The following is a 26,658-nucleotide window of genomic DNA, read 5'->3' as shown; positions in this document are numbered from 1 at the left end:
GCCCTGAAGTCCTTTTTCTTCCCTCATTCCTCATGTGTGCTATCATTTCCATTTTGGTCATACTCATTAGTGAAAGTTCTGTGCTCATTTGTGGGTTTGGGGGCTTTTTTTAGTTTTATTGATCAGCAAACTTTCAACTAGAAATGTGTGCCAGTATGTATACATGCACACAGGTGCACCATATGTGAACATGCCAAGGAGAAGCCCATGGAAGCCATGGGGGGACCATGGGTTGCCATTCAGAGTGGTCACGCAGCTTTCCCATCTTGCTCTGCACCTTTGCGAAGGTAGCTCTATTACAGGATTTCCGAGATAACCAGGTAGAGAAGAACTCTCACTGCGTAAGCCCAGCCTCTTCTCTTTTCACCAAGGAGCTCTGCCCAGCATCCCAGTGCTGGAATCTGTGGGGGCAGTAGAGGGCAGGAGAGAGAGGAGCAGCTGGGGTCTTAGCCCGCATGACTACTGCTATTGTCTGGGCTGATCTATGGCCATGAAGGAGCCCACCTATACCTGGGCCTGGGAGAGGAGAGAGGGAGTCTGAGGAGGTGGGGAGAGAGGCGCCGGCAGCCAATGGTCTAACTGCTCTGAGCACTGGACAGAGGGCCCTAGACTTGGAATCAGACTTGGACTGGGCCCAGCTCTCCCACTTACTCTCTGGTGACCTTGGGCACCTGCTCCGAGCCTGGGTCGGCCCCACAGGGCTGTGGTGAGCATCAGATAAGCTTGTGTGAGGCTCTGAAATAGGGAAGACTGCACGCAGGCTGGCCAATATGACAGGTCTGGACAAAAGTGAGCCAGAGCCGGTCTATGCTGATGCCACTGTTGGTTGGCACTCCTCGTGCACATCTCTCCTCCAGCTGGACTGCAGGCTGCTGCGGGGAAGGACCCTGGCTGATTTACTTCACCTTCTCCTATGGAACCAGCTCAGACAATCCTTGCCTGCTGTGGCCTTTGTTGCCACAATTACTACTGATCAAGGGCCCACCTTTCTAGCATTTTTTGGTGGGACACTCACCTTATGCATCAGGCCTCAAGCCTGGACAAATCTGGACATGGCCATCGCCAAACAGTTTCCATTTTCCCAGCTGGGAAGGCAAATCAATTTCAACTCCCAGGCCAAGGCCGATCAGCTGGAAGCAGCCGCCTGGAGTGCTGCCTTTGAAAGGTGCATCTCCACAGTGCACCTGTGCACTGTGCTGGGCCTGCTTGGTGATGTCTGCCATGGCTAGAGGGTAGCACGGCTGTCGTGCATTTGTTGAGTCTCCTTGAGCACTGCTTTTCAACCCTGACAGCACGTGAGAATCACCTGGGGAGTTTCTGGAATGACTGAGGCCCAGAGAGTATGGCTGGATTGGTCTGGGTATGGCTTAGGCATCGATCGTTTAAAGCTCCCTAGGGGATTCTAACCTAGAACTGGCAAAAATTGAGAGCGGTGCCTTAGAGCATCCAGCTTCCCTAGAGAGCGCCCTCAGGGCATCTCAGACCGCGGAGCTGCTGTTGTGTGGAGCTGCTGTCTGTGTGCAAGCTCCGCTGCAAGGCCGGCCTGGCAGGGGGTGCTGATCTCTTGCTGACCAGGATGGACAGCGGGTGAACAGGTCTGCGTTCCTTGTTTCACTGGGGACACAGGAGCCTGGGGAGCTTCTAGGCCCGTGTTTGAGTGGCCCACTTAAAACCAACTCCCTGTACCATGGGGTGCTACTCAGCAACAAAAAGGCATAAACTGATACACACCACAACTTGGATGAATTTCTCAGGTACCGAGTGAAAAAAGCCAATCTCAAAAGATTACACACTGCATGATTCCATTTATATAAGATTGTTGTTTTTTTTTTTGAGGAAGATTGGCCTTGAGCTAACATCCATGCCCATCTTCCTCTACCTTATATGTGGGACGCCTACCACAGCATGGCTTGCCAAGCGGTGCCATGTCCACACCCAGGATCCAAACGGGCGAACCCTGGGCCGCCGAAGCGCAATGTACACACTTAACCGCTGTGCCACCGAGCCGACCCCTATATAAGATTCTTGAAACAAAATTATAAGAGAGAAGAATACCGTTAGTATTGCAGGAATTAAGGAAGGGGTGGGGGGAGGGAAGTGGGTACAGTTATAAAAGGGTAACATGAGGGGTCCTTGTAGTGATGGAAATGTTCTGTATCTTGACTGTATCAGCATCAATATTTGTGATATGTTGTGATATTGTACTAGACTTTTGTGAGATGTTATCATCGGGGGAAACTGGCTAATGGGTTCATACACTCTCCCTGTATTATTTCTTAAAATTGTATGTGTTTCTATAACTATCTCAAAATAAAAAATGTTTAATTAAGAAGAAAAGAAAACTAGCGCCCACAACAGTAGTCTTTGGAAAATGGAGGCAGAAGTGGGCAGTAAGATTGAGCAGAAACAGCCTTCCTGGGGCAGAAGATGAGCTAGTTGAACCCAAACGGGAAGTCTGAGTTTGGCTTTTGTTGAAACATGGGCTGGCGACACTCCAGGGTTTATTCAAGCGCAAGGACAGCGTGGGGGCTTTTGGAAGGGGAGGCTGAATGAGGAAGTAGAACTTGATGAGGAAGCCCCAACCTCACAGTAGGGGCAAGAAAGAGGGGGACAGGATTCTGGAGGGAGCGACACGCTATCTGAGCCCCAGCAGCTGGAAGATCAGGCCTGGGCTCCAGTAAGGAGAGGAGCTGGGAGCAGACACGGGGTCCAAGTGAGGCACCCAGAGCCCAAGCAGAGCCACAGCATGCTCAGTCAGGCACCGCCTTGGGGTGAAGGAGAGTTGCACAGCCCTGCTAACTGCGCAACACTGGTCCTCACAGTTGGCAAGACCTGGGGACGTCTGGGTTATTTTTGAACTGCTCATGGGACTTGAGCAAAGTAAGTTTCGGGCTGGTTTATGGCAATTCTGCAGCTCCCAGGTGAGAAAAAGGAGGAGAAGGGTTTGAAGAACTGAGGTGCAACTTTTAAAAAGTGAAACCATGGGGCCGGCCCCGTGGCCGAGTGGTTAAGTTCGCGCACTCCGCTTCGGCGGCCCAGCGTTTCGCCAGTTAGAACCCTGGGCGCAGACATGGTACCGCTCATCAGGCCATGCTGAGGTGGCGTCCCACATGCCACAACTAGAAGGACCCACAACTAAAAAAACATATACACAACTATGTACCGGGGGGCTTTGGGGAGAAAAAGGAAAAATAAATCTTAAAAAAAAAGTGAAAACATTTGGGAAAGTACCTAGTGACCCTCCAGATGATAAAAGCTCACATTCAACAAGTGAATTCATTTGCTGAGTACTCGCTCTGGGCCAAGCATGGGAAGAGGCACTGGGAACAGACAGAGGGAAAGACAGTCTCTGCCCTGGGGAGCTGCATTATAACAGAAGTGAACAATTCTAATGAGCCAGGTACTGCTCCAAGCGCTTCACACACAAACATATTTAGTCCTCAGAACAGCCCCACCTCCCCAGATAATAATCACCACCCCCATCTCAGGCAAGCAGAGGCCAAACAACTTGCCCACAGTTACAAGGTAGAGCTCGGATTTGAACCCAGGCAGTCTGGCTCCGTAGTCCAGGAATCCAACCACCATGCTGTATCGCTGAGCAAGCAAATTTAGCCAAAAGGCAGGAGCTGTACAGCAGTAGGCAGCTCAGAGTCCTGGCCAGGAACTGGTCTGTCAAGACCTGTGGCCAACTAGCTGTGCAACTTGGAACAACTCTCTAGACCTCTTTATGTCTCACACTCCTTCTCTAAGGAACACCCATGGCCCCCAAAACAAGGTTCTTGGAGAGTCTTGGGAGAAACATGCTTTGGAGGCACAAGGCAACATGTTGCCGGCCTCCCGGGAAATGGGAGTCCGCTGGCTGTCCCAGATGAACAGCTGTCGCTGGCTGCAGGTGACAGTGAGCAGAATGCTGTTCCTGGTCCCAACCCTGCGGTTCTGAACAGGAGCTGGGCGGCTGCAGGGGGCCAGATCTCAGAGACTGAGTGGGCCTAGGAGACAGCACCGTGAAATCAGCAAAGGAGCAGAGATGGCGCCCTGTGGGCTCCATTCCTCCAGAATCAAGTTCAAACTCTTCCACATAGTGTTCCACCTAGAGCCAATCTGGCCCACCCTGGCTTTCCAATTGGTCTCCCCACCCTTCTCCTGACACCCACCCCCTCCTGGCCAAATGGGCTCTACCACTAGCAAAGAGCAGAAGGGCAGAACGTGGCAGAGATGTGATTTGAACCCATGCTGTCTGGCTGCAAGAGGGGCAGTGCGGCAAGGCGGAGAGAGTACTGATTAAGGGGTCCAACACACCTGATTTCTTCCCTCAGTCCTACCACCACTAGCTGTGTGACCCCAGGTGACTGCCTCACCTCTCTGTGCCTCATCTGTAAAACAGGATTAGTAATAGCCTTGTATTAGTTTCCTAAGGCTGCTGTAACATATTACCACAAACTCCGTGGCTTAAAACAACACACATTTATTATCTCATAGTTCTGAACGTCAGAAGGCCAAGACCAGTTTCGCTGGCCTAAAATCAAGGTGTGAACAGGCCTGCGTTCCTTCTAGAGGCTGTAAGGGAGAATCCGGTTCCCTGCCTGTCCCAGCTTCCAGAGACTGCCTGCTTTCCATGGCTCAGGGCCCCTTCCTCCATCTTCAAAGCCAGCAACTGCTGGTTGAGTCTTTTTCTTGATGCATCACTCTGACCTCTTCTTCTGTAGTCAAATCTCCCTTTTATAAGAACCCTTATGACTCAGTGGGCCCACTGGATAGTCCAGGGTAATCTCCCTATTTCAAAAGCCCTAACTTAATCACACTTTTCCATGTGAGTTGCCATATCCACAGGTGCAGGGGACTCATAGGGGACATCTTTGCAGGGCCATTACTAAGCCTTCCACAAACACCTACCTCATGAAATGGGACATGATATGTTAAACGCTTAGCACAGTGTTTACCCAACAGGAGGCCTGCCATGCATAATCCATCTGGGCATGAGAATCACTCTGGGAGCTTTTACAAATTATCAGTGCCGGGATCCCTGCTGAAGACTTGGGATGTGGGCAGGCTGTGCAGTGGAGTTTTTATAAGCTCCCTAGGACTCGGGGCAGCAGGGGTGGGGTTGGCTATAATAAGCACTCAGTTCATGTTAGCAGTTATTCTTATTCCCCACAGCTTCTTAGCACCAAACCTCAGTGCCCAGGAACTGGTCAATGGATGTTTGTTGAATAAGACTGAAATGAGTCACTTCTGGGGCCCACACTGCCCCTGGGCTGGGGTAGGAGGGGTGAGACGGTTTGTCACTGCTGCATCAGGGCCTGAAGAATGAGGTTCTGTGGGCAGACAGAGGCCGAGGCCTCCAGATCAACCTCACACCAAAAAATGGCTGACTGGGGGCCTGGAGTCCTTCCTCCTCCCCAAAGGCCAGTCAAGGGGGGCGCCCCGGGCAGAATCCAGCCATCAACGGGCCATTGTTAACGGAACAGAGGGGCTCTGTGCCCAGTTAACACTTCCCTCCCTCCCGAGGCTGCTCCCAGCTGAGGGCTGGCTTCGGGAGGACTGTGGGGCTGGGAGGAGGCCCCAAGGCTACGCAGGGGGAGGACTTAGGGTAGAGGCTGAGAGTTCCCTGGCTGGAGGAGCAGAGGCAGCTTGGAACATAGGCCAGTCTCAGAAGTCAGCAGGCTGGAAAGCTGGGGTGCTGATGTGGCCACTCAGCTGCAACGCCAGAAGAGGCCGTAGTTAAAGCTGGAAATCCAGGGACGGCCAGTGAAACCCACTAGACCCCAACCAGAGCCAGAGGCACAGCTTTCCCCATGGGGTGGTCATGCTTGACCTGCTTTCTTCCCTTTAAAAAAACAGAAAGGTGAAATCCACATGGTAAATGGCTCCTTTCATTGCCGACAGAAGAACAGTGTTTTCAAAAGCACTGGGAGGGTTTTATGTTCTGCAGGCTTGGGATTTAAGAGGCAGGTAATTCAACCAGGGCTGGGCATAAATGTCCCTTTGCTTACAGACCTTTTCTGCATTCAGCACTTGATATTAATAGCGTGAACTACATTTCAGACAGGACCTGACCAGCATCCTCAAAAATGTCGGAGACTCACAATTCTTGTGTTAGCCATCAGCCATTCTCATCTGTTGAATAAAGCAGATCCTTTGGTAGTCTCTGCCAAAGGAGTACATTGCCTTAAAAAATATTCTAGGAGAGTGGGATCTCAGAGTGGGGTTCTGGACTAGCAGCAGCCGCCGCAGGCCCTGGGAACTTGGTGGAAAGCACATCCCCGGGCCCCTCCCTGGACCTCAATCGGCATCCCTAAGGGCAGGCACAGCAGGCCGTTTCAACAAGGTTTGCAGGTGAGTCTGGATGCACGCTGAAGTTCAAAAATCGCTGTTCTAGAGCAACATTTTCAGGCTGTGCAATCAATTTGGTAGGGCAGACCACCTTTTTTTTTTTAATAGAATAGAACAGAATTGTATAGAATAGAAAATATCACAGAGCACCATGTGTCATAAGAATACATATGGATTTCATAAGACTTTTGTTTCAGTAATGTGTGTGTCTCTGTCTGAGGTTTTGGTCTAAAAAGACTGAAAGCCACTGTTCTAGGGCTGGAATGTACTAATTTCAACCAGCTCCCCTTTTGCAATTTGTCTGAGCTGGGAGGCTGCAAGGATCACGGCGTGAGACTTACCCACACGGTGCACTCACGCAGGCCGTGAACAGATGAGAGGGGCTGCTTCGGGGCAGACAGCCTCTACAACGCTGGCCTGAAGCTAAATAAAACTGTGCATTTTCCCCACGTTTATAAGACTTCCTGTCCCTCTGCTGCCCCTCGTCTGCGTGCATACGCCTGGAGAAGTGTGTGGACCAAAGCACGAACCGGTGGGGATGGGACTGAGAGGTGATTTGTTGCTTCCTTCTCTGTTTTTGTCCATTTTACTTGAATTTTGCACACCAAGCATCTAACATTATTAGAAAAACAATAAAGTCGTAACTCAAAAAAAATACAAAGCCGAGGTCCATCTCCGTGTGGAAAGAGAGGAAAGGGAAGGCATTCCCAAGGGAGGGCAGGCAGCCATCAGCCAGGGCCGGGCCACCAGGCCCACCACCCGTGCCCCACCAAATTCTCCCTGTCCCCTAAGGCTGGGCCCAAACCCCTATGTCCCTAGAGCCCTCCTGATTCAGCCCCCACAGCCATAATCTATCCCCCAGAGGAAAAGCACTGTCCCCTCCAACCCCCTACACAAACACCTCTCTCTCCTCCTTAGAAAGCTCTTTCGTGACTCCCGGTTCCCACGCCAGCCCTGTGAACAGCCTGGATCCTTACCACTGCCCTCTCTCCTTCGCCATCCAGATGAGAAGGGGAGGTTCTGAGAAGCTAAGTGACCTGCCCAAGGTCACCCAGCTGGAGGTGCGAGGCCAGGACTTGAAGGGCTGGGTCTGCTGACGTCAAATCTCAGGCACATTGCTCTCCTGGCACTATTTATTTCTCTACCTCATGCCATTCTTATCACTTTCCATTTTGAATTAGACTTAACATTTGCTGTACAGCACCAAATAAATATCTAAGGAAATAAGGAAGGAAGGAGGCAAGGATGCAGGGAGTGAGGGAGGGAGGGAGGGAGGGAGGGGAGGGGAGGAGGGCAAGGGAGAGGCTGGGAAGGGAAGAAGGGGAGGAGCGGGGCACAGGGGAGGCCTCTGATCACATTCGGGCTGTGAGCGGAGAAGGGTGGCCCATGCCTGTGTGAGCCCCACACCAAGGGGACTCTGGACACGCAGCCTGGCCAAGAGGCAGCCTGGTCTGGTCAGATCACCACCACCAGGCCCTGACCCCACAGGCCTCCGCTGCAGGCCCCTGCCCAGCCAGACGAGAGGGGAAGATGGAGAAGGGGTGGCTGGGAGGGCAGGGTGAACCCTGAGGGGCCATGCTGGGGCTGCAGGGGACAAGGGAGGTGGAGGCCTCCTTAGTGTCGTGTGGGTGGAGTCAAAGGTGATGCTGAGGGATGGGGCTGGGGTGTGGCAGCCACCGCAGTCTTGAGGGAGCAATTGCTTAGCATGACAGGCAGTATCACACTAACATCCGGGCAGAGCTCGGGGCAGAGTGGGGCTCTGCAGGCCCCCTGCTATTTCCCAGGCTGCTATTTTCTAGGTTGTGCCTCAGTTTGACCAGTGGTGGAACAGGAAGCCCAATAATTACTCTTTTAATTGTTAAAACTGGACGATTTAAGAGCAGTTCACACACAAGAAACTGATAGCACGGGCTGCCTTTGGGAGAGACCTGGATGCCACGGGCAGGCATGGGAAGAGATTTCCCCATATATCCTCTGTATCCTTCCACTTTTTGACCATGGGCATGTGCTTTTTCTTTTTCTCCTGAGGAAGACTGGCTCTGAGCTAACAACTGTGCCAATCTTTCTCTTTTTGCTTGAGGAAAACTGGCTCTGAGCTAACATCCATGCCAATCTTCCTCTATCTTTTATGTGGGTCACCGCCACAGTATGGTTGCCAACAAGTGGTACAGGTCCGTGCACCTGGGAAGTGAACTGGGCCGCCAAAGAGGAGTGTGCCAAACTCAACCACTAGGCCATGAGGCTGGCCCCATGTATTGCTTACTTTATAAAATTTAATCAAACTAAAAAACAATAAAAGCAGCTACCAGTTTTCCACCCGTGGAAGTAGAGGCAAAGTTCTTTTGAGGTGAGACACTGTCATTTTGGAAAAGTCATTTTAACAGGCCTTTGAATTGAAGCAGAAGCAAACCCAGAAAGGAAGATTTGGGGCAACAAGAAGCGAGGCCCCCCTGCCACTGAGCTTCACAGTCTACAAGCTCTGCAAGAAAAGCGAGGACTCCAGAAACGACTGAGGAGGAGGGCAGTGGCCCCCGGAAGCCTGAGAGGAGCAGGGGCTGCGTCAGGAGGAGCTGCCCTGTACTGCAGATTGTGGAATCCTGGGGTGTCCAGGGCGTCCTCGGGGAGGGCAGCTGGAGCGGTGCCAATCACACGGGACTTGGGCATTAAAGGGGATGAGGGACCCCTGAAGGCTGCAGACCCCACAGACCTCTGGGAGTCTGGTACCTGTCCACTGAGAGCAAGGCAACATGTCACACGCTGGGTAATCCCCGAGGCCAGGCCTCTCGTGGAGACCCTTTATCTCCAGGCCCTTTCATGGACAACACTGCTAGGACCGGGTGAGGCTGGCACTAGGGCAGAGGAGGAACCTGCCCCACCCCCAGCACTCCAGGGTAAGCCCCTGTGGCTTCAAAAGTGCTCCCAGGAAACCGTGGCTCACGGCCCAAGAGGAACCAGAGCTGTCCTCTCACTCCCAGGGTCCTTCACCCTGCAGCACAGCCCCGGCGCCTGCAGAGTGAATCAGAAACGCAGGCCTGAGAGCAAAGCCAGCCCCACGCTCGGTGCGGAGGCCGCATAACCCCTCCCTCCTTGCGGCTCTCCCTGCAGAAAGAAGACTTCGTTCCTCCCCTTTCCGACAAGTTCAGGCGAGCCAGAAACCTCTCTAAGTCTCAGCGTCCTCGCCTGGAAAATGGGGCTAGGCTGGCCTCCCCTGAGAGGCTGTGGCGAGGGTGGAGGGGCCGCTCGCAGGGCCAGCCCCTGGCCCCTCTCTCCAGCTGCTGCAGCTGGGCAGCCCGGGAGTCTGGGTGCAGCTGCAGCAGCTGGCATCCTGCGCCCACAGCCTGAGCTGAGGACGCTGGCACTCGGCCTCTCGCTTGCCTCACACTCCTTTTCCAGGTGGGGTCCACCAAAAACAGGACAGGCGCCCCCTGTGCCCCCATGCTCCCTCCAGAGGGCAGAGTCTCACCCCAAATGGCCACGTCAGCAGGGTTTGCGTGGCCAAGGAAGCTGGGCACTCTCTGCCACCTCGTAACCCACAATCTTCAAGCTCTGGGGAGTGACCTGCACTCAGACGAAAACTCTCCGGGCACTTCCTGGCTGTACTGCACCATCTGGCAGCACAGGTTCAGTACACCCCACCTCCTATGATTCTCTGGTGGCTTCATTTGTGGCTGGATGGTGGAATGGCTAAGAGCATTGGCACATCTGGAGTTGGACCACCGAGGGTTTGAATTCTGGCTGTGTGACCTTAGACATGTCACCTAACCTCTCTGGGCCTCAGTGTTGGCATCTGTAAAGTGGGGCAACCTCATGCAATTAGACTAATGCAAATAAATCACTCAGTCTGAGGATGTCTAGTACATAAAGAGCTCTCAGATACTCAACTATGCCATCCAGGAAGGCAAAGGCGTCTGGGACCTGGCACAGTGCTGGGCACACAGCTCAACCAGACTTTACTTTTTTCAACTGATTCCAACAGAATAGCAGGCACCATTCTCAAAGGAAAAGCAACTCTAACACTCAGCACAGGCTCCTGAGCTGCCCCTCCTCAGATTTCCAACCAGAGGCCCTTCCCAGAGCTCTTCGTGCCCATCACGGCTCCTGCCCTGAAGCTCCTGCCTCAGCTGAGTTTATGAGTGGGGGTGGGGCAGGGGCCCAGGCAGGGAGGGGAGGGGTGGTCAGGTGAGGACAGCAGTTGGGGAGGGGAATCCAGGACAGGAAGCTGGGGAGCCGCCCTGCCCCTGCTACTTGGGGTATGAGGGTCCCCTGGAAGGACTTTGGGCAGGAGGTCACCAGGAGGCCCGTGAAGGGCAGCCCAGCAGGTGGGCAGCAGCAGCGAGACTCAGCAGGGTCAGGTTTTCCCACACTGACTCCATGGCTCGCCCTGGGCCGTGAACCGCGAGCTGTGTGCTGTGCCTCACGGCCTCCTCATCCCCTCGCCTCCGGCTTGCCTGCACTTGTCCTGGCCTCCCTGCCCAGGGGCCCACGGCTACAGCATCTACGCTCTGCTCCTGGCGGCAACCCCAGCCCAGGGCACCGGCCCATGCTGCCTCCGCCCTCTCTCTCCACTCTCCACGTTGAGGGGAGACCTAAGTGCCAGACATAACTGGGTTTCACGACTGCCTCTGACTCCTCCTGGCTGAGTGACCTTGGACGGGTTACTCTGCCTCTCTGAGCCTCAGTTTCCTCACCTGTAAAATGCAGACATCATTAACAACATTGCTGAGTTGTACGGGGCTTTGTGAGAATGTCTGTAAAGTACTTGGCACAGAGCAGGTGCGTAGCCAATGGAAAGTATGACATTCAAGGGCCTCTATGGTCTGTCTGACCTCAATTTACTTTTCTAGCAGAATTTTTTTTAGAAAAGGATAATAGCTCACTCTTCCTGATGATCACTGTGTGCCAGGCACTTGTACAGAGACACATTTTATTCTCATATCACCCCCAAGTGGGGGGGTACTATTAGTATCTCCATTTTACAGATGAGAAAACTGAGGCACAGAGAGGTTAAGCAACTTGGCCACGATCACACAGCCAGTAAGTGGGGAGCTGGGTTTCCCACACAGGCAGCCTGACTCTGGAGCCTGCATATGCAACCAGGACTCCATCCTGCCTCATATCTTTCTCTCTCTTCTTACATCCTACAAATTACAGTTCAGTCCAGCTGGACTCCTCACCATCCTCTGCATTCAATCTGAACTCTCCCATCCCTGGGCATCTGCCCAGGTTCCCTTCTTGCACTGAAATGCCCACCTCCTCCATGAAGCCACCTTTGTGGGCTCATCTAGTTGGACCTGAAGGTGGTTAATTGTGACCAAGTCTCCTCTCGTTTTCCAGCCTGGAGGCACCTTCTGCTGTCCCCAGCCCACCTCGCGCTGCATCAGCATGAGCAGCATGACAGTGCTGCCCTGGCCGGAGCTCCCTCAGATGCGCTCCCCGGGTGGTGTGGAGGAGAATTCAGCTCTCAGGGCCCCACAGCTTCTGCGTGGAAAGCTTGAGGGCTGCAGCTGAACTGCCCCCAGGAAGGCCGCCTGCCAGATGGGCTTCCTTCTCTCTGCTCAGGGGAAGGGACTCAGCCACTGGGGGTCTCCACTGCCTGGGGGCTGGGGCTGAACCCTGTAGAGGCTGAACGGATGTCCATCCACCAAGGGGAAAGGACTGAGAACCACTTGCTGGTGAGGTTGAGCTGTGGGGCCCACGTGCAGCCATCCACCAGCCACCTAATTCAAGGTGACCTCTCAGAGGGTTTCAGGCCCATCCTCAGGATCCCAGCCCAGCACCCGCAGGGTACTGACGGCAAGAGGTCCCACTCTCCCACTCCCTCCCTGGCCCATACAAGGCCTCTGGTCCACATCGGCTGCCCCCTCCCACTCACCATGACTCCCCCTACCTCTGCCCAGACACAGATCACTCCCTAACAGGACATCCTAGCTGGGAGGGTGGGCACGGTTGCATCTCCCCAGCCAGCAGCTCCTGGAGGGGCAGATCCATGCCTCCTTCCTCCCGGGGCCCTGTGTCACATCTGTCACTCATGGTTCCACAATCAGGTGTGGGCACTCATTGCGTGCCTGGGGCTGTGCTAAGCACTGGGGATGCAGAGGTGAACAAGGCAGATGCTGTCCTGCCTTGCAGAGTCACTACCCAGTGGAGACCACAGGCCATGAAACCAGCAGTGGCTAAGCAGGGTAAGTGTGGGGACGGGAACGTGCAGGTAGCCATAGGGAGGGCCACTGACTGGACTTCCAGAAGGTGACATCCAAGCTGAGGTTGAGGATGAATGGGAGCTGGCCACAAGAGAAGAAGGAAGGACACAGTGCTCTGGGCAGCCGGAAAGGCGACAGAGAGCAGGACACATGCGTCTGGGAAAGGAGGGCAGTTTGGAACTTGGAACCTCAAGCACCAGGTGAGGGCTGATGAAAGAAGAGGCAGCGGGAACATTCATGGAAGATCACAGGCCCCGGGAAGCCGGTCAGCAGCCCCAGCAGCTCGGCGCTTGCTCCAGGGTGGGGTTTCAGTCTTGTTGAAACAACCATCGGGGAGACAGAGGCCGGATCTGCCAGTTCCTCCTTGCTAAGAGTTCTCCTTGCTAATTCAAACCCCTCCCACGGCTGTCTACACACTCCCTGAGGTCCAGGCGTTGCCAAGGGAGGGCAGCAGTCAGCAGTCGGCCAGCCCTGCGAAAGAGGCTGTGGCACCACCAGGGGTGCCCCGCGCAGGTCAGCCTGCCACTTGCAGTGGGCGCAGGGGCTGGGGCTACCCCGGAAGCCAGCCTCCCCAGAGCTTCGCCGCCAGAACCCAGTGGCACACACCGGTCAAGGTTATGAAGTGACTGTGCCTGTGTGCCGCCGTCCTCGCGGGCTGCAGCTGCAGCAGGACAGACACACAGGCAGGTGTCACGCGGGGCCAGGAGCGCTGACTTGAGGCAGACTGCGGGCTCGGCGGGCCTCACCCTCATAGCTCTGAGATACGGCCTTGCTCCGCCTGTTGCTTCTGGTCGCCGACTGGCCAGTGACTGTTCAGGGCCGAGGACGCTGTTCCAGCCCCAGGCTTCCCACGAGGGCGCCGGCCGGGCAGGGCCAGCACTGCGCCAAGGCCTGGGCTCCCGCCGACGCCCGAGGAGGAAAAGCGAAAGAAAACCAGCGTCTTTCAGAAGAAAAGACTGGTGCCTGAGCTTTGTGGTCAGGAGTGTTTGGGTTCTTTGTCCCCCCACTCCCCCAGCACGACCTCCCTTCCTGCCTCGGCCTCTAGGCCTCCACCTGGGCCCTAGGGTCCGTCCTAACCCGGCCGCGAGATCCCTGCCGGAATCGGCGCAGCCTCGGCGGGGGCGGCCCGCTTTGTTGTCAAAATATTTCCTCAGATAGCCCTGCCTTGGCTCAGACAGTTAGCACTTTCCAGAATCCCGCAGATGGTGACGCAGCTGGAGAGGAAGGGGGAAGAGGGAAGCGGGGAAGAGTGCGGGAGAGGCCCGGCTGAATCTCAGGGTGCCGTGTCGGGGGCGGGGTGGGTGTGGACAGGGTGCGCACACAGGGCGGAACGCGGGTCGCCCTGGACAGGGGGCTTCCACACGTCCGAGCTGGGGAGCCTTCGCAGGAGCCAGAACACTCCTCAGAAGCCTGATGTGTGGAACAGACAAGTGGGGGAGAGGCCTGGAGGCCCCCTCCCATCAGGCCCGCCGAACTCTGGGGCTCCATGGAACCTCCTGCGAAAACCCCTGGTACTAAAGGAACTACCTCCTTCTATGGGGGAGTTAGTGCCCACGTTGTTCTAAAATAATGAGCTTCCTGAGGGGAGATGAAACGCCCTTTCTAGTAAATTCTAATTCGAGTCTAGTACAGCGAATGCCACACATCCTGAGAACTAGGGCTCAGAAAGGACAAAGTGATGGATCCCATTCGCTGACAAATTTGTGGGTACCTCTCTGAGAAGTCTTGTGCACCTGGATCTGAATATCTGGGGTAGAGAGTATGTGGTAGATGACATTTATAACACATACCTAGCTCCCACTACCTATGGGCACGTTTCTAAACTCCTCACACATGTTAATTCATTTACAGCCCAATTACCTCTGATCTATTACCATCCCTCTTACCGATTAGAAAACTAAGGCCCAGAGAGGTTAAGTAACATGCCCAAAGCCACATAGCTACCAGGCAGTACCGCGGGCACTCTGGCCTTAGCATACGTCTCTTAGCCATTACGTAGTTTGCCTTTTGTAATGACTGTGTCCCAGTGTTTGTGTATCTGTGTATGTGTGCATGCACTTGTGCCTACAAACATTGTTTTGGTGTGTAACGTGTCCGGCTGTTTATTGAAGTATTTGAGGGGGCATGAGCGTGTGTATTTTGGCCCAGGACAATGTGTGTGACGGTCTGTAAGTATGTTGGTGTGTAGTCTCCCTCCCACCAAGGCTGCAAGCTGGTGGGCGCACCCCTCCAAGTTCCCCCCCAGCAGTCTGGCAGCACAGGACAAAGGGGCTCCTCACCCGGAGGCAGGACCCAGAGCCTTCTGGCAGTGCCTGCCCCCAGATCCCAGAGGCGGGGTCTGCCGGCCCAGCTCGGCACAGCACAGCCACATACAATGGGAAGGCCCCTCAGCCACTCCCCGGGTCTGAGATGGGGCCCTCGGCTGCCAACCCTGCTAAGGAACTGCCTCCACCCTAGGGCCCTGGTTCTTCCCTCCTCACTGGGGGCTGGGTTTTAGAGGGGGTCAACGGAATAAATTGAAGTTATTAAGTTATCACGAATCTGCTTCCTACCCCACAGACACAGTAACTTACAGCAGTGCTGGAGCTTCCGGAGACCACTGGTCAGTGAGAACTTACGCCACCAGCACCCTAAGCTGGTGTGACTCCGGTCAGAAGCAAAGAACCGGCCATTCTCGTTAGTGCGGGAAGCCCTACCACATAACTGCATGCTTTTTGAGGGTTTCTTCACATGTGAGTCCCTCAGGGGGACACAACAGGGGAAAATTAGCCTTGGGCCATCCACTCTAAGGCGATCTTTTTTTTTTTTGAGGAAGATTAGTCATGAGCTAACTGCTGCCAATCCTCCTCTTTTTGCTGAGGAAGACTGGCCCTGAGCTAACATCCATGCCCATCTTCCTCTACTTTATATGTGGGACACCTACCACAGCATGGCTTGCCAAGCAGTGCCAAGCGGACCCGAGATCTGAACCGGCGAACCCCAGGCCACCGACAAGCAGAACGTGCAAACTCAACCACTGCGCCACTGGGCCGGCCCCAAAACCGATCTTTAAGACACAAAGCTTCCTCAGACACCACAAAACTGGGAAAAGCCCCACCATTCTCCGTTATCAAAGTCAAATTCACCAATGAGAGGCCACCCTCTGCCTCCCTGAGCAGGGCCGAGGCTGGGAGACTTACTCAGACGCAGCGGGAATGGGCCTGAGCTGCTGTCCCCTGCGTGCAGTCTTTTCTCCCACATGCTCCTCCTGTCCCCAGCTGCCAGCATCTGTCCCACAGCACAAGAACAGGCCAGCAGTGGCTGTGTTCCCTGAGTTTTGAGGTTCCAAAGTCAAGGAGGAGGGCTGGACAGAGAGGGCAGGAAGGAGGGAGCTAGTGAAGGCAGCCAGTGAGCCAGGTGTAACCATGGGAGGCCAAACCGAGCTTCCCAGGCCGGCCTCCTCAGAGAGGGCTGTTTACTTGCGGCATTCAGGAGAGACTGAGCTGGGAGCTGGCTTATTTATTTTCCACACTTTTCCTCCAAGTCCTTTTCAGAGAGTCCTCCGGAACCCCAATGATCAATTTCCCAGGGTCCCGAGAAACTCACAGCCCCTCAGCACACAGCCATCTGTGGGGTGGGGGCTGTGGAGGGGAGCAGCATAGAAGCAGGGACATGAAGGCACTGGTGCTCAGGGGCTCTCATGGCCTGCCCCCTCCCTCCATGCTGGCAGGGGAGTGGGGGGGGGGGGGAGTGGGCAGGGGAGTGCAGGAGCTGCCCGCCAGATTCGGGGCAGTGGAGACCAAGGCTGCATGTGTCTGCCTTCAAGCACAGCACAAACTGTCCAGCCTGCCAAGCAGCCCAAAGCCCAGCTGTGGAATGCATGCACTCAGGGCAGGATGAGCAGCATTCTGTCACCTGTTCAGGCATCAGAGAAGAAAAGGTGACAAGCATTTCTGTTTAACGAATGAAAATGAGAGCTGTTTTCCTTTCCTCCTGCGTGACTCCACTAAGGGCAGAGACCTCTCTGGGTGGCTCCTCCCGGCTAAGATTCCCTTGGCTCCCCTGTGTTACCACTTCTCAGAAGAGGCACTCACAGCCCCTCCCTGGACTTCACCCATCATCTGACAACGTCCCCAAGTACCCACACGTGTCAGACACTGGGACAGAGCCAGGGGGAAAGGACAAACCGTCCCCGTCTCTCGGGCAGGGATAGGCAGCTTCTCCCCACACCCAGTCTCCCAACTTCCATCCTGGACAGCAAGTCCACTCCACAGTATGGGGGAGAGGGCTGCAATATCTTTGCAGCTCAGCACTGTGAAGGCTCTCAGAACCCACCAAGGTGGGCCTCCTGTGGGAGGTGGACAGGCGCTGGCCCGGCAGTGCTCATCCTCTGCTCCTTGCTTCCTTTTAAGGTTGCCAGCTTTTCCTATACTATGGACACCTATGTCAGAGGCTCTTAGGGCAGAGAGGGGGGTGGGCAGAGCAGTGAAGACCCTACCCCAACAGGGGTAACACCTCTCAGCCCTTGGGGGAGCACAGAATACCAACCAGACTGAACACTCGCCTGCCCCAAAGTGCCTGCAGGGGTGTTCTGAAGGCAGCATGGCTGGCAGTTCCTTGGCTTCCTGACCTTGCGCATCCACTGCACCTCTCTGAGCCTCATTTCCTCATCCGTAAAGTGGGGATGATAACCACTGTCCCTCTATGGGGCATGTGTGAGAATGCGTAAGCTAGGGACCAGGTGAGCCGGGTGGAATACAGGGATCCATTTGAGAATGTTTATCTGGCAATTTCTCCCAAACCCAAACTTGTGAATCTGGGTTCACAAGAGGTAGCTTTGTCTCCACTTCTCAGACGAGCAGAGAGTCCTCTCTCCTGGAATCACTGCAACATCTCCCTCCAGTCACTCCCAATCCACCACTGTTCCCTGACTCCAGATGGGCAGGGAAGCTCTGGCAGCCTGGTGCCCCAGGCATTGACTCCTGTGGCCCACACTCAGGCCCAGGCTGAGCGGAGTGTGTGGAAAAAGAGGACTGCAGTCAGAGGCCCAGGGCGATGCGAGAAGGGCAGCAGTGTCACTTCCCTGCTGCTGTGGAGAACAAGTAGGGACCTTAGAGACAGCCTGGCATGGTGGAGACAGCACGGGCTCCAGAGTCAGACTGTCCAGGTTCAGATCCTGGCTTTGTCCCTCACCAGCTGGGTGACCTCAAATAAGTCACTTAAATTTCCTGAACCTCAGTTTCCTAATCTGTAAAATGGTGATAAAATGTTAAACTCATAGGGATGTAAGGGCTTAACGAGATAATGTATGTAGAGCTCTTGACTCACAGAAGACATTATTAAGGTGGAAAGGTGATATTGGGAAGAGACTGGCTACAGCATTCTACCTGAAATTGGGGGTGGCCAAGCCCAGATCGCTCCCTCTCCCACCTGGGGCCACAGTTCTGGGTGCTGCCCATGTACTTTGCTAACTTCAGCATTAAGGCCATTTAGAAGCTTGAAATGCACACTGAACCTAGTCACAAAGGGGCAAGGGTGGGGAATGACACATTTCTTTGCGATTGTATGGCAGGTGGCCCCCACGTCCCTGCACACTCTCAATCCCATGCCAGGAGGCAACCATTCCTAAGACTGCCTGCACTTCCCGTCCGGGAACATGTGACGTTCCTGCTTCTTGGGAAGCTCATGCCAGCTGGCACAGAGACACCCACCCGATGCTCAGCATCGGGGCTGTGACTGCCCCTCCACCTGCTGCCACCACGGAGCCAAGTCCCTGCTGGAGGACACAGCCCCTAGACTCTTCCTGAGACTCATCTCCAGCCAGGACCACAGGAGCCAGGAGGAAACACCCCACACCACGCCCAGCTTAGCTAGATGCAGAAATGGACTTTCGTGCTGCCCCTCTTAGGGGAGCAGAGGCCAACGATGAGACTCAAGTCACTGGTGCCAGCCCACAGGGCACAGGGGAACATGCTGCTTGGGTCACTTCTCCAAACCGATCAGGCAGGGCTCCCTGGAGCCACTCAGGGTCCCCTCCTCTGCAGGAAGACCAATTCCAATCCGGCTGAGGCCCACCAGGCTTGGCGCACAGTGTGTCCTTACAGAATATTAATTATTGGTGTTATTACTCAGCAAACAACTATTTGTTGAGTGCCCGCCATGTGCCAGGCACTGTGCTAGGTCCAGGACAATCCTTGACACATCCTTGGCCCCAGGATACCAGGGCATCCGAAAGCAAACACAACTTCAGGTGCAAGGAAAATAAATAAGGCGTCAGGACCGCGCTGGTTTCTTACACATACACACTCAGGGCTGCATCTCCTCAGCCCGTCTCCCTGGAAGTCCCTCTGAGGAAGCACATCGACTGGGGGGTAGGGTCTGTGCCTCCCTCGCAGGCCCTGTCACTGCCAACACCCAGCTGTCCAGCACAGCAGCGGCCTGCCAGCCTTTTCCACTCTGCTCACAGACCCCGGCTCGCCGGTCTGAGTTTACGAATCACTCCCTCCCCTGCTCCCGGCCTCGCCTCCGGAAGGGCTGCGCACACCCAGACACATCAGCCAGACACCGAGTTTCCACACCAACTCGCTCCTGATGAACCCTGAGAACCGACTGCAACGTCTGCTTTCCCCTCCCCACTCTTCGGCCCCGGGATCCGGGCCACGACTTTCCAAAGACAAGGCAGCCCCTCCCTTGCCCGTCGCGCTTTGGGGGCTCCTCACTGGGGGGTTGCGGGGGCATCAGACAAAGACCGTGGGTTTATTGGAGGGCAGGAGGACAACCTTGGTCTAAAGCTCCCAAACTCCGCGCTCCCGGGACTGTAAATTTCGGTCTGCGGCGTGTGCCTGGTCGGTGTGGCGTGTGCGTGGTGTGTCTGTGGCTCGAGTGATGAACCGCGTGTACCCGGCAGTTGTGAATCTGGGTGCAGTAAGTCTGGGGGTTGTGGAGTTTTCCCCGAGCCGGGAACTCCCTCTCCAACCCTCGGTTTCGGCCCCTCTTCCTCCAAAGTTTGGCGCGCGCGTCCGGACGGGGAAGGTGGGGGGCGCACGGCTGCGCGGCCTCCCCCAGGCCCCGGAGGCGGTTCCGGGACGCTGGCGCCCCACTCACCCCGGCCGCCGAGGCTCCTCCGGCGGGGGCGGATCCGACTCTCCGCGGCTGGAGTCCGGCGCCGCCAGCATCCGCTCGCAACTTTGCCCTCCTCTCGGCAGAACCCGGCAGAAGCGGCTCCGGGGCTCCGGCTCCCTCGCTGCCCGCGCTCCGCGCCCTCCAGGGGGCGGCCGCGGGAGAGGACGAAGGAGGGAGGCGCGGCCCGGCCGGTTCGCACGCCGGGAGGGAAGAGGCGCCAGGCGGGCGCCGTCCGGCGCGGCGAGCGAGCGAGCGAGCGGTCCTGTCTGGCGCCCTCCCGGCTCGGGCCGAGCCGGGGAACGGCCCGCAGCAGCGGCGGGTTTCTGAACAGCGTCCAAGGCGCCTGGGGAGCCCTCCTCCTCCTCTTCTTCCTCACCCCACCCGGCTCCCACCCCGGCGCGCCCAGCAACTTGGGAACCGTTGGCGAAGTTGGCGCAGCTCGGGCTGCGCGCCGGCCCAGCCTCTGCGTGCGAGAAGGGGAGGAGAGGGAGGAGCTGAGGGGGAGGGGGAGAGGGCCCTCCCCGCCCCCGGGGAGCCGCGCTCTCCAGGACCCCTCTGTGGGCCTTTGTTCCAGGCTCTGCACCTCGGCCCGCCCCTCCCTGGGGACTCGGGGCCACTCGGATTCTCCAGAGAGGCTGGGAGGAGCTCCCGGCTCCTGGGTGGGTAGGTTGGGGGAAAGGTAGCGTAAAGATCCTCACCAAGCCTTAACCAGCCTCCCGTCCTGTCACTCCCCAGGGAGACTCTGGCTGCCCGGGCTCTTAGCCATCTCTGCCCTGGGGAGGATCTGCCCGCCCCCGCCTCGGGGCTGGGCAGGAGGGGTCCAAATGATGGTTCTCCGGCTTCCAAAGACCACAGCATCCCCTCCCTGGGCGGTCACAGGTCGCCCACTCGCCCTTCTGTGCCTTCTCGCGCCGCCAGTCCAGGCTGCCCAATGTGAGACTCGAGAACGAGAAGGAAGTAGGGTCGGTGCGGGCCAGCCGGAGCCGCTTCGCATTATCTTCCGACCCTCCCGGGCAGCTGGCACCTGGAGGGGGCGGGGGCGGCTGCCGGACGAGTGACCCGGTGGCCTCCCGCTCGTGGGGCAGCGCCCAGCTGGGGAGCGCCGGCCCGGAGGTACAAGGCTAGCTTCACCAGGAGCGTGGTAAAGAGCGGGAACCGGAACACACATCGAGGCTCCCTGTTACTTGCCCGAATCCTGGTGATGCCCGCGCCTCACAGGCCTGGATTCTGGCTGACAAGGTGTTCTTCTGAGTCTTCCCAACGCTTAGCGGCGTGAGCTAATTCAGGCCTCTCTAAGACAGTGGTCCTGGCATTTAATGGGATAGTATAGGGTTTTGACACAATAAGTCATTTCCTGTAAAGGAGAAATAGGAAAATCCAAAAAAGCAGAAACCTCAACATCTGCACTTGCCCTGCCTCCTCATTCTCAACATTTATAGGTGAGAACCCAAACAGAACTGCATGTGACCCAGACCTTCCCAGGGGCTGTCCTCACAGATGGGGGAAGTCAGAGGTCCCTGCTCATTACCGCGGTCCAGATCAGCTGAAGCTCACAGGGCTGCCTGGGCAGAGAACTCTGGACTGCAAGGTGAGACTTTGGTGTCTCTCTTAGCAGAGAAACCCTACCGGGTGCTTCAGTTCTGTCACTAACAGTTCTGTGACCTGCTGTAGGGGACCAGAGATTTGGTGAGAATTCAGAGCCTGGTTCACCTCCTAGGTAAGCTCCCTGAATCCCTCTGTATCTCCTGCAGCCCTGGCTGCACTGCCACCCCCCCCCCCACACTCGGCTCCCCACTCTCCAACTGGTTTTCAGAGCAGGTATTTCGCCCCACTGTGGGTTCCTGCAGACTCCATCACCTCTTCTCAGAAGGGAGGGTCTCGGTTGCAGCCTCACAAACCTGTCAAGAAGCAGCATTTAACTGCACCTGCTGGCCTTATACGGGAGGCCTTCCTGTTGGACATATGGAGTCTTGAATTTTGTTGCCAGAATTTTGTGATGCACCTGAGGGGATACAAAGGCTGAAACCTAGAACTGTGTCACCACCAGATTATAGAGAATGGGACTCTGTGCTGTGGAGGTGGGGGGTGGAGAGGGGAGTGTGAGTAGTCACTGAGAAATTCCTATGTTCACCCAGTACCTGCTGAGCACACAGTGGATACTGGTGCCCACAGAGGTAAACAAGCCTTGGTCCCACCTTCTGTTTAGAGAAGACAGACCTATGTCTAAATAAATACTAGTGATACAATGTGCTAGGTGAGGTGAGGCGGTTGGGGGCCGGGGCAGGGGATGTGTGTCTCCAGAACAAGAGCACAGGCTCACACAACTCCAGGGGGTGCCAGGCACAAGGATCATGATGTGACTGTTGGTCCCTGGAATTGTGCAATGCTGCAGCCTTGTTCCCGGAGCTGAAGACCCCAGAACTGGGCTTGGGAGCTGAGCTGGAGTTCTGCCGGCAGAAAAGAAGGTAGCGCTGGGACTAGGGCTTCCAAGTGAAGGGACCGGCAATGAAAGAAACAGAAGTGCAAAAAGTATTCCTTCCCCAAGCTTCGGGCCGGCGTGAAGCCAATATTTGGGCCTCCAGTGAGGGTGTCTTGGGTGCAAATGAGAGGTATCAGGTAAAGGTCTGATCCAGGACATTGGGAATTTTCATCCCCAAATAGTTTCCAGGCTCAACTTCTTCCCACACATTGCTCTGCCAAAAGAACTGGTGTCAGTTTTTTTACTCTGTTTGAACAATTGAAAGAACTTTCCAGGCCAGAGGCAGAATTGCTGAGAGGTTAAGAATGTGGGAGCCTGAGCTCCATTTTAACGAGCAATCCAAGTTAAGGTTATTAATAATGGGGCACACCCACATCATGTCCCTCCTGATGCGATGTTCTTAAAGGACGCAATGTTGAGCCAAAAAATGTAGCACCTGAATCTAATCATGAGGAAACACCAGACAAACCCAAACTTAGGGACATTTACAAACAGCTGGCCTGTAATATTTAAAATGTCAGTGACACGAAAAACAAAGAGAAAATCTAAGAAATCATTCTAGATTAGAAGAGACTAAAGAGACATGAGCACTGTGGAAGGCAGACTTCTAAGATGGTCCCCAGTGACACCTCTCCTCCTGGTGTGCACACTCTCGTGTAATCCCCTCCCCTTGAGTGTGCCTGGACCTGTGCCTTGCTTGTAATGAACAGATTACAGCAAAGGTGATGGAGTGTCACTTCTGAGATTACAAAGCCCTGCAGTTTAGGTTACACAAGATCCTGACTTCCGTGACTTCCTTCCGTCTTGCTAGCATTCTCTCTGGCTCTTCTCAGCTCGCTTGCTCTGACAAAGAGAGTTGCCACCTCGTGAGCTGTCCTGTGGAGAGGTCTATGTTTCAAGGAACTGAGGGAGGCCTCTGGCCAACAGCCAGCCAGGAACCAAGGCCCTCAGGCCAACAGGCTGCAATGACCTGCATTCTGCCAACATCGCTGAATGAGCCTGGAAGGGATCCCACCCGGTGAACCTTGAGATCATTGTAGCCCTGGGACACCTGGATTGCAGCCTCAGGCGACACTGAGCCAAAGAGCCCAGCTGAGCTGCATCCAGATTCCTGAGCCAATGACACTGTGAGATGATAACAGTTGTTGTTTTCAGCCATGAAATTTTGGGGTAACTTGTTATGCAGCTGTATATAACTAATACAACCACTAAATGCAATGTGTCATCCTGAACTGGATCCCAGAACCAAAAAAAAATTACTCTGAGAGACATTATTTAGACAGCTGGCAAAACACTAATAGGGACTGATGAATAATAATATTGGGTCAATGTTAAATTTCCTGAGTTTGATAGCTGTATGTTTTGTAAGATGATGTTTGGTTCATTAGAGATACACACCAAAGTATTTAGGGTCATGATTTCTGCCCCTTCCTCTTAAATGGTTCAGAAATAATAATAAAAATAAGCGTTATATATAACACATATTATATATATTGTAGAGAAAGAGAGAGTTTCATTTATCTATTATGTAACAAACCACCTCAGAGCTTAATAACAACACAACAAAAATGTATTACTACTTCTCACAATTTTGTGGGTTGATTGGATTCATCTGGAAGGTTCCTCTGTTCCAGATGGTGTCAACTGAGGGTGCTCATTCTAATGCATTCAGCTGGCAACTGGGTTGGGCTGGGCTGGAAAGTCCAAGAAGGCTTCATTCCCATGCGTGGCACCTGGGTGCTCCTCAGCATGGCCTTCTTTCCCCACGTGGCCAGCTTGGGCTGCCTTACAGCATGGTCGTTTCAGGGTAGACAGACTTCTTACATAGCTGGCAGCTTCCAAGAGGGAGGGGGTGTAAGCTGTCCCTCCTCTGAAGGAGCCCAGCTGCATGCTGAACCATTTGTGGGATCTGGGGCTAATCCTCTTCTCTGTGCAAGGAAAGCTAGTTGGCAGTGACTGAGGGAAGAATCCTGAGGACACAGGAGGAGGGGCAGAGGAAGAATATAAGGAGGCTCCCCTAGCTAGAGGTTAAAAGGCCCAAAGGCTCAACAGCCTAGAGTTGAGTGGCGAGATCTTCGCTCTTGCCACTGTCCTACCTCATCTGAGCTTCTTCTGCCCCCGATAAATTTTTTTTTTTTTTTTTGGTGAGGAAGATTGTCCCTGAGCTAACCTCTATACCAATCTTTCTTTATTTTGTATGTGGGACACCAGCACAACATGGCTTGATGAGTGGTGTATAGGTCCACACCCAGGATCCGAACTCATGAACCCTCGGCCGCCGAAGCGGAGCACGTGAACTTAACCACTATGCCACTGGCCCAGCCCCTGCCTCCTGATAAGTTTAACCTAAGAGCTCACTTAAAGATGTCAAAGGGTGGAGAAGGAAGAAGAAAAATGTGACTTATTTAGCACAAAGTATGAGGAGCTATATTGACGTTATTTCATGTAATCTGTTGGAAAAGAAGAGGTAGCAGAGGTCCCGGGAGGTGTGGGGACCTGGCTGGACCCGCACCACAAAGGCGTTCAATCAGAGTGTGTTTAACGAACGTGTTTTGGCCCAGGACTGTGCTGGGCTTGGAACATGAGGATGAGCAATGTCCCGGTCAGCCACTGCTGCAACAATGCCACAAAAGAAGCAGGCTGCCGGCCCCGGCGGTCTACAGCAAGTCGTCATGTCCCTCGTTCACAGTCGGTGGGTCAGCAGGGTTCTGTTTCAGGCCATGGGTTGGCTGGGCTTGGGTCCAGCCTTTGGATTGGGTTCAGATCTACTCTTTATGTCCCCACATTCTGCTTCAACCAGCGGCTACCCTAGGACACGCTGTTCTCAAGGTAGATCGCAAGGGTGCGGGAGCCGAGCTGAGCACATTTAAAGCCTCTGCAGACCTCGCTGGCCAGAGCAAATCCCAGGCCCAAGCCTAACATTGTTAAGGCGGAGAAGTCTACTCTACCCACCACGAAGCCATGGTGACGGCACAGAGAGCGAGTTCTGAGACGGAAGTGAAGAACTGAGAGCAGAGATCCAGTCTGCTGCACAGCCCTGGTCCTCAGAGAGCTCACTGTCTGGTGGGGCGTCATAAAGACAATTACAGTGCAATGAGGTAAGTGCCATGAGGAGGTGTGGGCGGTGGCACGGGAGTGTGTGGGTGTGCACGTGTGTGTGCACGCACGAGAACTATGGGAGAATGGAGGTGCATCCCTGTAGCCTGCTGGACATCTGGGAAGACTTTCTGGAGAAGGAGATGCCGAGGTCAATGCTAGAGGGTACACTAAACAGGCGCACTTGGTTGAGATAGAAGGATGTGGGTAGGGAAGTGAGGAAGGACATCACAGGCAGTCACGACTGTATGAGAAAGGTGAGGAGACCAGAAACAGGACAGTGTGTGCCGGGAAATGGGAAGCCGTTTGCCACAGCATAATGGGGAAGGTGGCAGGTGTCAGGAGTTGATGAGGGGGAGACGTAGGCAGGAGTCCAGCCACGGAGGGCCTTTGTCACGTGCTAGACATCTTCCCTTCACCCTCCAGAGTGCTCCCCACCCTTCTCCACTCCGCTCCTGTCCTGGGTGACTGGCCCCTATGAACAGGAGCCAGAGCCTCTCTCACTCTGGGAAGACGGCAGAATGTAGTTTTTGCCTTGCCCCAAATTCCCCCTATTATGGGCTGAATGGTGTCCTCCCAAAATTCGTATGTTGAAGCCTTAACCTCTAAAGTGACTGTTTTTGGAGATAGGGCCTTTAAGGATGTAATTAAAGTTGAATAAGATCATAAGGCTGGGGCCCTAATCTGACAAGAGTGGCATCTTTAGAAGAAGAAGAGACACCAGAAATCCCCGCCCCTGAATGCTCGCCCAGGAAAGCCCGTGTGAGGACAGAGTGAGAAGGCACCTGTCCATAAACCAGGAAGAGAGGTCTCACCAGAAACCGACCGTGACAGCTCCTTGATCTTGGACTTCCAGCTTCCAGAACTGTGAGAAAATAAACTTCTGCTGTTTCAGTCCCCCAGCCTGTGGTGTTTTGTTATGACAGCCCTAACAGACTAATACACCCCCCAAAATAAAACAAAACACCTAGGATAAAAAAAAAATCAGAAGATCCACAGACAACATCTACAACAAAACTAGGTGACAAGTTTTACCCACAAGCCCAAAATACTTTTGGGTTGGGGACAAACCATGGGCAGTTACTAGATCCATGTGATATCAGTATCTGTGTGGGAGGAAGCAGAAGGAAGACAAGTGGGCTTTTGATGGTCCTGAGAACAGGTAAATACCCAAATCTCCAAGTACCAAAAGTACGGCAAGCCAATTCTAGAGCAGCTGAAACTGAAGAATAATTCTGCAGAATCTAATTTGCGTGTGAGTGCCAGGGGAGCACTCTGCAATGAGGTCTGATGGTGCTGGAGCCATCTGGGCCCTATAAACTCGCTGTGCTTCCCCTATAAACTCTTGAAACTAATAGACTGGAGCTCTCTTTCATGACAGGGTCCCACACTGGGATTTTGAGAGTAGAATCTAAACTGATCAGGACAGGTGCACTAAGCACAAAGAGA

At 54.6% G+C, this 26,658-nt stretch overlaps 1 protein-coding gene and 1 long non-coding RNA gene across 4 annotated transcripts in view; one reads left to right on the top strand and one right to left on the bottom strand.

Annotated features, from left to right (window-relative positions):
• The window catches only part of CHST3 (carbohydrate sulfotransferase 3), a 38,363-nt gene extending 18,127 nt beyond the window's left edge, over nucleotides 1–20,236 (bottom strand). For 2 of the 3 annotated variants that reach the window (XR_011495586.1, XM_044756792.2), the window contains exon 1: nucleotides 19,617–20,236. The gene's annotated coding sequence lies outside the window, so the exon portion shown is untranslated. Of the gene's footprint in view, nucleotides 1–13,279; nucleotides 15,339–19,616 lie in introns of those variants that run through there. The other variant, XM_070489794.1, reaches the window with a different exon arrangement.
• A 256-nt stretch (nucleotides 20,237–20,492) lies between these two features.
• Nucleotides 20,493–26,162, top strand: LOC139041064 (uncharacterized). The gene is made up of 4 exons (XR_011495587.1): nucleotides 20,493–21,222; nucleotides 21,306–21,351; nucleotides 24,325–25,211; nucleotides 25,916–26,162. It is a non-coding gene; the product is annotated as an uncharacterized lncRNA (long non-coding RNA).
• Nucleotides 26,163–26,658: the final 496 nt, after the last annotated feature.

The sequence above is a fragment of the Equus asinus genome, chromosome 2 (assembly GCF_041296235.1).
Source record: "Equus asinus isolate D_3611 breed Donkey chromosome 2, EquAss-T2T_v2, whole genome shotgun sequence".
NCBI lineage: Eukaryota > Metazoa > Chordata > Mammalia > Perissodactyla > Equidae > Equus > Equus asinus.
This window is presented reverse-complemented; position numbering and strand designations above follow the sequence as displayed.